The 13,333-nt window shown below is 35.9% G+C and overlaps 1 protein-coding gene across 1 annotated transcript in view; it reads right to left on the bottom strand.

Moving 5' to 3' along the window:
• The window catches only part of LOC112045230 (cardioacceleratory peptide receptor), a 129,188-nt gene that overhangs the window by 88,981 nt on the left and 26,874 nt on the right, over positions 1–13,333 (bottom strand). The gene's annotated exons all lie outside the window — the stretch shown is intronic.

The raw sequence follows: 13,333 nt of genomic DNA, 5'->3' as shown, positions 1-13,333 counted from the left end.
TTATTTTGGAAATATATTTCATGTAAAGAATTGACATCTCTACAGATTTATTATATGTATAGATTAGATAGATTAGTTTTAAAAATATCTCAAAACAAAACAATCCAATTCATTTATAAAATACAGAGTTGCAATGAATATTATCAGCAAGAGACATCTAAATGCTCAATCAATTAAATGATTCTAAAGGAGCTCTTTATAAAGTGAAAGGTTTAGTGGCACTTTATATTTTTAATAGTACCTTTTTATGTAGAGAGCAAAGTAAGCTCATTTTAGTTGCAACTATGCAACAGACGTCAATAGACTTTTAACCCTCATTCACACGAGAGTTGAAAAACAGACGTTAAAAAAGTGTTCAAATATAGCATGAAGTTAAATAAAATTCTATTTCCAACGCCCAAATTTGAAAATGGAACACTGCTCGAAAAAAAGCGTCGTATTTTAAAAACGTTGTCGTGTGAACAAATACTTGGGAATGCATTTGTTGTGTTTGAACACTTTTTTAACGTCCGTTTAAAATACTTTCGTGCGAATGAGGGTTTAAGTTCAACAAAAATACATAAGGAACAAATTATCGTCATTGTCATCAGGCATTGCTATTTAACCTATTTATTATTATATATTGGCACCTATTAAAATAATAAAAACCATTTGGAGCTTCAACTTAATTATTCGTCGTGCTACTAGTAAATTAGTTGTTTTAGATACAAATCTCCTCATTTTTTATTCCATCTCTCTACGTAACTGCCGTTAACTAATGAATGAATGACTGTGAGCTTTTTAACCAAGTCGTAACGAATATTTTCATTTTTGATTGACGACATTTAGCACGAGAGTTTCTTTAACGAACGTTAAAAATTAACGTTATGAAGTTATATATAGGTCTATTTCCAACGCCCAAAATTGAAAATGCAACAATGCTCAAAAAAAAGCGATGTGTTTTGAAAACGCTGTCTTGTGAACATATACTTGGAAATGTGTTGTATTTTAACCCTTTTTTAACGTCCGTTAAAAAACTCTCGTGTGAATGAGGGCTAATCTTCGTAAAGTAAGCGGAATGCGCAGTCTTAAATAATATTTAAGACTGCAGAACCATTTAACATTGAGTGAGATCAAAGTCACGCGTTAACTCGTCAAAGAATAAAAAAATAATGGAAACAAAGTATTATTAAGATAGTAGAGTGCTAAAATGAAACAATACGATAAAACTGTGACATTGCCGCTGTACAATAGCGTGTGAACCAGGTCTTGGTAATTTGCAGGCGAGCGGCCTTGACGGGCCCATTCATGGGAAGAGTAATTTCTGGCAATGGTAACGAAAATATTGTGTAAATAATACTTTGACACAAAAACCCACATGTATTTGTATTACCGTGGATGGTTTTGTTGTTGTTTGTTAGGCGATGTTTTCGGTAATATTATAGGAAATTGAAAATATTCAGACATTCGTATGTATACAATCAAATCGGTTTACTGACGATAGTTGAACGTGACAACATCATAAGGAAATACTGATGGAATTGTTGCATTTTTTAGAAGAATATTAGTTAGTATTTAGTTTTTCTAAAATGCTCTTTAATAATCTTTATAGATCAGACTATACTTTATTTCTTGTAAAAAAAGCTGGCAACCCTAGAGCGAGGGAACGACGCATGACGTCATCTTTTTTCGAGTGTGCTGCTTCATCGAATTATAAGACGTTGTCACGTCAAAACGAACACACATACCTACTTAGATAATTATCACTTGATCTTAACTACAAACCACAACATTACATGACATAATATAAATAACAATCTGTCTTATTAGGTAAATTATTTAACTTATTAAGTACAAGCCGATGCCCCGTGGTTTTACCCGCGTAGATTTTTTTTCCGTAAGAATACAGGGATAAAATATAGCCAATCACACTCACAAACAACGTGGCGAAAGAGTTTCGACAATCGGTTTAGTAGATTTCCCTTTACAATATCAAAATATAGAATTATAGATTTATTATAGATAATAATTAAAATAAGCACAAAGCGAAAATACAATAATTAAATTAAGAGAAACTGAAAACCATGGCGTCTTATTAAATAGCTACATATCATTTCAAACCACCGGCAAAGACGTACCTCCAAGCGATTCAGCGTTCCAGTACGATACCTAATAACCTGTCCTCATTCACTTGTCATTGATTACCCAACGACAAAGTTTTTTTTTTGTTGAAATCAATGCATTTATTTTTTTCTTCTAGAAACTGTTGTTTTGTATTGCCGCAATAAATAATACATATTCGTACACGAAGAGAAATTACATGCGTGAAAAACACTTTGGGCGAGCTCTCCGAAAATAGTTTTTATATGAACATTAAAAACTAAAAACTAACAAGATGAATAAGCGCACTGTTGTTTGTAGATTTAAAACTGAATATTATTGGAACTAGAGTAATTTTATTAGTAAACTCCATTAATGTTTCCGATGATTCGCAAGAAGCTTTAAGGAAAATCAGGCGAAGAATCTACATAAAATAATACTGATAATTTGTTGACTCACTGAAATAGTTTTGTTTCGTTGCTTCAGTTTGGACCTTCAGATCACAAGATTCTGAATGCTAGTTCTGGACGGCTATGAAACAGTGAGCTTTTCTTCCAAGAAAAATTCCCAGTTCGAAATTGTGAAATTACGAAGAGTGTTCTTGTTAAAGTTAATTCAGAAGCAATAAATTTCACCCTAAGGCCGTCCTCCTACATTAGATCAGCGTGGTGGGTTTAACCATTCGCAGCACATGAGTATTTTATCGGTGAGCCCGTCTGCGTTGAAGAAGCCGACAGTCAGGGAATGCGGTGTTAATCTACCGTTGTGAGCCATTTAAAAAATCTTTATATTCCTCTATCGCGCGGAGCATGATACTGTGCTCGCCTATTGCCCTTAGTGTGTTTACTTTATATTTTTTTACATGTCACGTAACGGACACGATGGACGACCGGTCTTCCATTTAGGAGTCAAATGGTCTCAATTCACCTCTATTAAATAAAGTCCGGAATAAATCTGCGTTAGCGTGCCGGTTGATTATCTTAATGAAATCCACACACATTTTTGTAGTAACACAAAAAATAAGGTTACTTTAAAAACTAATATTCTGTTAAGTTTAGCAGTTTACGACTCGATAGACTAATGTAGATCAAACAATTTTAGAGAATCAAACAATTTAACGTTCCGTTTAATAGGTTCGTTCCAATAGATAATTGAATTTCAATTAACGAGCATACTATGGTAAGCTTTCATGTTTAATTGTCAACAAGAGAATCGATCACACTGGTGGGTAGTATAATGATGAGCTAATGGGTAATTGTTAATAGAAAACTGATACCTAACGCTTAATTTGACACCATAAAGACAACGGATAGATATATTTTTAGCTGGTGGAAGGCTTCAGCCGTGGCTAGTTACCACCCTACCGACAAAAACGTACCGCCAAGCGATTTAGCGTTCCGGTCCGTGTAGAAACCGAAAGGAGTGTGGATTTTTATGAGTTATATCTCCTCCTAATAAGTTAGCCCGCTTCCATCTTAGATTACATCATCACTAACCATCAGGTCAGATTGTAGTCAAGGACTAACTTGTAATGATTAAAAAAATAAAAATCTATTTTACAGCCTCTGTGACATCGTTCGGTTCCATGACAACTACGTTGTGAGTGACAGCGGAATCGCCTTAACGTTCTTATTTTTTTTTATTAACCATTTATTTTATAATACAACAGTGTTGCTTGAACGAAAGAGAAAAATTTTAAGTCAGCCACACACGGTCAATATTACTACTAAATCTGCAGCGTGCTTAGAGATTTGGGCAGTAAAACATATCAAAATATGATTATAGGCAACGATTTTAAACTACTTATAAGTTCTACGTGCCTACAAAATCACCGCAAAAATCGATCCGAATATAGCTACTCCACTGCGTGCACACACGCACAATTTTGAGTTTACATAAACATATACATGTAGTTTTTACACTTCCTGAATATACAACTCGACATTACATTGACAGGTATTATTAGTTTCATCATCATCATCATTATCATATCAGCCGATGGACGTCCAATGCAGGACATAGGCCTTTTGTATGGACTTCCAAACATCACGATACTGAGCCGCCTGCATCCATCGAATCCCTGCGACTCACTTGATGTCGTCAGTCCACCTGGTGGGGGGTCGGCCAACATTGCACTTACTAGTGCAGGGTCGCCATTCTAGCACTTTGAGACCCCAACGTCCATCGGCTCTTCGAACTATGTGCCCCGCCCATTGCCTCTTCATTGCCTATGTCGGTGACTTTGGTTCTTCTGCGGATCTCCTCATTTCTGATTCGTTCACGTAGAGATACTCCTAACATAGCTCGTTATTAGTTTATCATTATTAGTTTAAATAACTTTAATTTATTCGCCTTAGTTTCGACTTGCTATAATATAAAATCTTTGGTTATAGGTTTTGATATTTTTTTCACTTCCCACATCCTTGACTTGACGATAAATTTGACCGTGTGTGGCTGGCGTTAGTATAATTATAGCATCTGAGCTAGAAGTCTAGGAATGTATTAAAGTGTTGTTGGTTCACTTGATTTGTAGGTACTTCGGTTGGCGCCTTTACGCGCCTGTCTTTTCCGTTTAAACTGATTTACTGGCGCGCGGTGTTTTGGCACTGGATCCGTAATAAATAAAATCTGCAGATAAATCTGAATTTATTGAAATCGGACGCGTGAATTTATCGACGATAAAACGATTAATAAGAATCAATAACGTAATTAATGTCATAGCTGTTCGTTTATTGCTGTGGGACAGTGGTTTAAATCATAGTCTAGTTAAGTACGTACCATGGAACGAAGTCCTTGACCTATATATAATCTAATATATAAAATTCTCGTGTCATAGTTTTCGTTGCCATACTCCTCCGAAACGGCTTGACCGATTTTGATGAAATTTTTTGTGCGGTGTTCCGGTATCTATGAGAATAGGCCAACATCTATTTTTCAAACCCCTAAACCCTAGGTAGGGGTACGGTAGGGATAGAAAAGAAGTGCACATAAGTCAAAGTGAAGCTTAAAAGGGTCCGCTAGTAATATGTCTTTTTACATTATTGAATCTGCCATACGTCAAATAAATTTTCTTGCTCGTTGGTCTAGTAGTGTATGTGTCTTTGGGTCACAAAGTCCTGGGATCAAGTCTTAGGTCGAGACGCAGAGATTTTCATTCTTCTAAGAATTTTTTTAGTAGAAATTGTAAGCGTTCTCTGAGAGGCTACTTAAACATCCGGTGTCCGTTGTTATGAATCTCAGACTAATTACATAAAGACCAGTCATTATCATCATCATCATTAACAACCCATATTCGGCTCATTGTTGAGCACGAGTCTCTTCTCAGAATTAAAGGGGTTTGGGCCTTACTCCACCACACTGGCCCAACGCTGATTAGCAGACTTTACTAGAGAATTAAAAAAATTCTCAAATATGCAGGTTTCCTAACACGGCTTTTCTTAAACGTTTAAGAAATTAAAGATCAGTATCTTCAAGATTCTGTCTGTCATTTTTTGAGGAAAATAAACGTAGATTAGATATATATATCATACATATACTAAATTAGAAGTTGTTGACGTTGGAGCAGTATGGTGGGTCTCCGCTCCATATTCGCTCTCCTATAAAAAAGAAATACTAGAATAGGCTGATAGTGATAATAAGGTTTATATTATGTTGCCAATATATGAATATATTCAAAATTAATTTATTTCAATTAGGCTTAATTTACAAGGATTTTTGATACGTCAAGTTATGTCATGATTTAATTAATGGTGGCGAGTAAAGTCGAAAACTTAAAATTAAAGTTACAAGTAAAATACATCACAAGCTTCACGGTCTACTGAACCACAGAGGTCTCATTTTTCCCAACATTTGCATCACACAGAATGTCCCTGGAAAATGCTATCAATAACAAAGTAACAAAAAATCCCTTTTCCATATTTGACAAAGACATCGACCCCGTATATCTTCCGGGCGATTCAAAAGGGCCTGCTTATTATTCTAGCCCGTATTTGACAGGCTACCAGTTTTTACACAGAGCGATTGCCATCTGGCCTCCGCCCGTTATTCATGAGGTGTTATAGAGTAACATGTCACTTAGTTTTTGAGTGTATTAAAAATTTTTTTTTTTTATTCTTTACAAGTTAGCCCTTGACTACAATGTCACTTGGTAAGTGATGATGCAATCTAAGATGTAAGATGATGTTCGGAGGAGGATGAAAATCCACACCCCTTTTGGTTTCTACACAACCTCGTACCGGAACGCTAAATCGCTTGGCGGTACGTCAAGTACGTCGTCGTCGTCATACGTCAAAAAATGCATGCAAAGCAATGCATGTTAACAAAGCTGACGATACTGTATAAGAGTTAAAGAGTTTTATCTCTTATACAGTAATGATAGCACGATTTGATTTTTAATATCGTTTGATCATATTTATACATTATATAAGTATTTATGTGTAGTATATAAATGTATATGAATATTATAATATCAACTATCTTAGTACCCATAACACAAGCTACTCTGTATCCTTACTTTGGGGCTAGATAGTGATGTGTATTGTTTAAGTATATTTATTTATTTATTTATTTATTTATCATAATCATTATATTTTTGACAAATGAGTAACCTTTAGCGAGCTAAGTGCTACATCCAATATCTGATCGTGTGATGTTCGCGATTTTACACACATACTCGTAATATTATAAATTATAGTGAGCCAAAAGTGGAGTTGTGGCCTGAATAAATATAACCTGAGTAAAAGGGCACTTTTGATGAAATGAACTATTGATAATATGGAGCCCAGGCCCACCACGCAACTCCAATGCAGTTTGGCAGACATATAAAGGTGATAATGTTAAATTCTTTAACGACCACGATTAGATGTAATTGAAATTAGATATGGCTAAACGTACTCTCTGAAGCAGGGGGGTGTAATACCAGCTTTCCAGCTCCGGTCTGAACTCTTGATCCTCGTAATTTGAAGCTTATAGGTTAGCCACTTGAATGAATGTACCTAATAAACCCTCGTTGTTCAATCCATCACATTTACGTATTTGATTTTGCGGAATCAAATCTAAATTTGCAATTTAGATCCAAAATAACACAGCCACGTGTGGCAGTCAATGATAGCGTTCGCAAATGGCGAGTTCAATGACCTGAACGACACACCTGTCTTTTAATTTTATACGATTACAAACGGGAGAGACAGTCTCTAGACGAAAATCATTGTCACTAAAACTATTAAACTATTTATACGTCTCAACATTACACCCACCTTTGCATTTCAGAGTTTTCAGCGCGACTAATTGAAAAGACAAATATGTAAGTGAACTGGCTTCAAAGTTGGTTAAAAATCCAGCTATACAAGTTTAGAACGAAAGTTCACCAAGCACAAATTACTTGCATCGTTAATTATTATCAATACAAAGAAGCTAGCAATACAAGTTAGCATCAATTTATCTCTTTCAGTTTTCAGCGCAACAAATTGAAGATATTTCGTAAAGATTTTTCAGCATCAAAGAGAACTATATAACTACCTGACTAAAAATTTCCAAGACAAAAATGCAGTGAGTGTTAGTTACGAAGACAAACACATTGTTACATTTAATAGAATTGCTTTATAATTGGTGGAGACAATAAGAGAAGGGAATTAATTTCTTAGTCGAGTGTCTCTTAAAGATAAAACTTTTAATGTAGTTATTAACTCAAATAGTAAGTAAATAGTTTGATATAAAATAAAATGTCATTTACTGAAACTAAAATAGTAAATTAAAATGTTTTTCTTTTAAAACAAGTATTTTTTCAAATTAACATATTGGATTCAAACAGAATTTATTTATCTACGTGGCTCTGTGGTGATATTTAGGTTAAGTTAAGGACCCCTGAAAGACCATTAGAAAGCGCAGCATTGGTCGACCCCCCACCAGGTGGACTAACGACATCAAGCGAGTCGCAGGGATTGCTGGATGCAGGATGCTCAGGATTATGACATTTGGAAGTCCCTACAAAAGGCCTATGTCCTGCAGTGGACTTCCATTGGCTGATATGATGATGATAATGGACCCCTGAAACGTGCTACCTTCTAAAGCCTCCATGGTCCAAATTTCGTTGTAAGATAAACTCGTTCTTTATAGTTACAGGCAGGCGCCCGTGACTTCGTCCGCCCTTATCCTTACCTCCTTAATCCGGCCCTCTCCCAAAATCCGTTTTTAGCAAATGACGTCTACTAAATATAAACTACTTTCCTATTTATATTCATCATCATCATCATTATCAACCCATATTCGGCTCACTGCTGAGCTCGAGTCTCCTCTCAGAATGAGAAGGGTTAGGCCAATAGTCCACCACGCTGGCCCAATGCGGATTGGCAGACTTCAGAGACACACACGCAGAGAATTAAGAAAATTATCTGATGTGCAGGTTTCCTCACGATGTTTTCCTTCACCATTTGAGACACGTGATATTCAATTTCTTAAAATGCACACAACTGAAAAGTTGGAGGTGCATGCCCCGGGCCGGATTCGACCCTACGCCCTCCGGAATTGGAGGCAGAAGTCATATCCAGGGCTATCACTTCTCTCTTATTTATATTAGATTTATAGATTTAGATGTGGACGTTTTATATAACATGTACGTACATAACTTAATTTGGTCTCGATAAAGACAGCTTTAAATTGAAGGAACGGTAATTCCGGACAAAAGGCATTATCTCCTCTAAAATAAAGATACAAGCGAATTTATTGGACTCAGAAAGAGGTGGCGTTTTATTGTGCGGACTTTGCGACACAAATTGAAAACGTTAAATCCGACCGGATATTGTCACGTAAGCGTCTTAGGGCTCCCTCACACGGGCCACGGGCCACAACCACAAAACGCCGCTACCGGCATATTTCCTGTAGTTTTCATACATTTTATATATAATACTCGCCGCACACGGTTGACGCCGGTAGCCGCCACACGCTACAATCGTCGCTGCTCGCTTCTTGTGGCCCGCAACTAAACGCCGACACAACGCCGCAACACGCCACTCACGCGATTATAATACTGCATGTATGGGTTAAAAAAGTAGCAGCCACCGACCACAGGTGTCGATCACCGGTTACAAGTGGCTGTTGCGCGCTTCAGCTACTTTTGTGGCCCCTTCTTGCTTCTTGTGGCGGCATACGTGGCTGTCGGCCGTGTGCGGCGACACTTAGGATTCAAAATTGACACTGAAAAGGTATCTTGATATTCTAAAGACGTTTGTGTAGTATTAAAGCAATAGTAGTGTTAGTAATTAGTAATAGTAATCGGACTTTATGTTTCATAGAATTTAATTTAGAGTTATTACTTTAATGTGCAAATCAGGAGGAGTTTAAGAGGAGTTTTAGAGTTCCTATATACCTTTCTGTGACTCTTATGTTGGATTTGTTATTTCCTTGTTTTCTTGGTTTTAAATTTCATGTGGATACTTTAAAAAACAACCACTAACTCTCATTAGAGCAGCGTGATGGGTCTAAGCTATGTATCCGCTCTGTGGTAGGAGCTTTGCAATAGGTATAATAGGCTAATAATGAAAAATGATGACGAAAAAAAGTAAGGTTTATATTGTTTACAAAATGAGACCCTATTTTACATAACCCTTTTCATTTTTCTATATCCGTGTTACGATGCTTAGTTTTGGGAGTAATTAGAAGGGTACATTGACGAAGCAAAAAAACTGTATTCTCATGTTGAAATTCCCTCAACGTCGTACCCAACACCATTAAAAGTGAGTCAACCGTTGACACTTTGACGAATGACCCCATGAAATTATTCGATTCACCAGAATGCATTGAGGAACAAACTTTTCAATAGAAAACATTATTTTTAATCAAAGAAACCTTTTTACATTACATTATAATTTAAATTACACAATTTTTTTATACTTTGATAGTACACGTCGCGTTGCAGGAACGAGTTCATGGCTAAGGATCCCGCATGAGTTCGAAACTGGTCGGATAACACTCACGATAGCTTAAAATCTAAGATACCTACTTTATTAGTAGTATGAGCTTACTAGACAAATAAAAAATCAAAATTGTCTGATCTTCATAGGTTTTCGTTCTATTACAGAGAGAATATCACAAAGTATTATCTACTACAATGATTTTTTGTTTTTTACTGTAGCGAATAGGCTCCGAAATTACTAGACCAACTTTTAAAATTCTTTTACTAATAGAAAACTAAATTATCTGCTATATTTTGTCCTCGTACTCCCACGGTAAAGGAAACGTCAAAATTGTGTTGACGCTTGTAATCAAAATTTTGTTAATCAACATCCTTGTGTCAATAAAATCGAAGTTAATAAAAAGTTTAGCAGTTAAAGCACTAAAAGTTGAGTAGTTAAGATAGTTGCATGACAAATCAAGATTTACTATCAGTTATAATAATAACCTTAATGCTACGGGCCGCCATTTGTACGAATTGGATGTAATTCGAGTTTGTTGTTCAGCATTTAGAATAACTTCGCGTTAATGGCGTGGACTATTTAATGTGGTCTTCTTCCGGATGCTTTACAGATATTTAGTGTATCATTTAGAGCGGTTAATTCGAAAACTTTATTGTAAGTTATTTTTATTACAACAGTACTTTGAAGCCAGGGACGTACATACGGCTGATATAAATAAAAAAGCAATAAATATGTATAATGAACTTTTAATAAAAAATCATCGTTATGAATGGGACCTTCATCACAGCACACAAAGTTTTATTGGAATGAATCTGTTTGATAGATATTGGTCCAGAAGCAAACAAAAGTTTTCTATTAGCACCCTCATAGGAACGAGGAAATGTCCTTGGGCGTACTTTATTGGATACAATATTTATTCCCTTTCCTTCCAGATTAATTGTTTTCAATAAAACAAGAGAATATATTCGTCTTTTTTTTCTTTAATAATACAAAAAGATGATTGCTGTGGCGCAGTTTATTATGCTGGTCTGTCTATCAACAGAGATGAGCTTTGACACCCAGTTCGGGTCAATTTAGGATTTGTATTTTCTCTAATTAGATTCTCACAAAAAACATGAATTTCGGGATAAAAAGTAGCCTATGTATTCAGGCTAATGTCTTCGTTACAAATTTCAACCAAATTAGATACATAAGAGTATATCCCCGGAAAATTGTCCGCCAAAGTTTTAATAAAAAATACAACCTAATCCTTTCAGTGAATACGAGTATTTGTGACTGACTCACCAAAATCCGGAAAATGGCTTGGAAGAACAACGCCTCACTATGCTTCGCTACGTTTATAATTTTATCCGATTCGTATACTATATTTTTATTTATTTATTAAATTAAATATGCCAACGATGGTAGCAGAAAGATTATTATACAAGTATTTTTACAAGTCAACTTCAACTTTAACAAGCATAACATGCATAGTCCGGTTAAAATTAAATTAGATTTAGATCTGAAGAATATCACAATAACAACATTTTTATGGTTCTTTGTCTATTCACATAATAAAATACGCGAAAACATTACCCCTTCTGACGTAGTCGATTAAAAAGAAACTACCGCTTTTATGCAATATTTCTCTATAACGCAGTTTTATTCTACAACTCAACTAATCTACCGCCCAATGAAAACTCAACTTAATTACGGATTTCCATTAGCCATATGAAAAGCAACAAGAGCATATTTTCCCTGCCATCGAGATTCAACCCACTTAAAAAGAAACCTCCTAAGGCCCATTTCCTTTATTCTCCGTATAATAACCACATTTATGGGCGCACTCACGGTGGGACCATCAACGTAACGTCTCGCATGCCTTCACCATAATTTCATGGTGGAGTTAATGTAGATAGCCCTGAAAATACTTCGGAGGAACACCGTGGACGATTTATACACTTAAAATGCAATTTGCTTTAAATTCCTCCTTGTTTTTAACCCCCGACGCAAAAAGAGTAGTGTTATAAGTGTCTGTCTGTCTGTGTTTCCATAGCTCCCGAGCGGATGAAGCGATTTCGATTTAGTTTTTTTTTTGTATTAAAGGTGATTTACGGGCGAGTGTTCTTAGATATGTTTGATGAAAATCGGTTGAGCCGATTAAAAGTTGTGGGAAGTGAAAGTGAGGAAGAAGAACCGAATTTCTGCTAATATACTCGAGTGCGGTCTCAAATAAAAGCGCGTGTAATTAACAATTTCATGACATTCGGGAACTTTTTAAAATTTTCAATTTTTTTCAGTGTTATACATGTTATGATGACATCGGGTGATGCTTGGTTTCAGACTGCAAATAAATTTTGAATTTTACATATTGGTAGGTACGGTGACGCCGTAGTGTTCCCACATGGAGCCATCGGCACTTACTCAACACGGAAAAAAAAATCTATGACTTTTCAATGCCGATTTACAATCGTTTACGATGACTATATCAATCAAATTCTGCTGCACATAAATCAATCAACTTAAATGCCAACTTTAAAACTCATCATGATCATGTTTATAGGTTTAGCAAAACTAAGTGACAGCAATTAATTACATAGAGCTTTGTAATTCAGTTTTTTATGAATCCTGGGAGAACCATGAATTTTTCTGGGATAAAAAGTAATGTGTAAAGTGTATGTATAAGTACTCAATAGCCTTCTTCCTAAAAATCTTCCAGTGAAAATCCCATTAAAATCGGCTCAGTTGTCCCATAGTTTTTTTTATTCTCTACAAGATAATCCTGAACTACAATCTCACCTGATGATAAGTGATGCAATCTAAGATGGAATCGAACTAACTTGTTAGGAGTAGGATGAAAATCCACACATCTTTAGATTTCTACACGACAGCGTACCTCTTTTATCGCTTTGCCGGTAGGGTGGTAACTATAGCAACAGCCAAAGCCTCCCACCATCCTATCTGGATGTTGTGGCTAGAACATGAGGCTTTCATTGTGGCTAGAACATACCGTGTAGGTTATATAGTAATTTTAAAATCCTATTTCAATTTTAATAATCATCAAATTAAAAGAATTCTGAGTATAATTCCAATAATCAAACAATATAATTTACTAGACGGAGGTCCTACTTTCGACCCCCTGCTGGGCCGTATGAGAATTTCTTAATTGGTCCAGGTCTGGCTGGTGGGAGGCTTCGGCCGTGGTTGATGGTGAAGTCGTGGTGAAACTGAAAGGGGTGTGGATTTCATCCTACTCCTAACAAGTTAGCCCGCTTCCATCTTAGATTGCATCATCACTTACCATCACGTGAGATTGTAGTCAAGTGCTAACTTGTAGAGAATAAAAAAAAACATTAATCCCCGCG

Source organism: Bicyclus anynana, chromosome 7, assembly GCF_947172395.1.
Source record: "Bicyclus anynana chromosome 7, ilBicAnyn1.1, whole genome shotgun sequence".
Lineage (NCBI taxonomy): Eukaryota > Metazoa > Arthropoda > Insecta > Lepidoptera > Nymphalidae > Bicyclus > Bicyclus anynana.
Note: the sequence above shows the minus strand (reverse complement) of the source record. Positions and strands in the feature narration are given on the sequence as shown.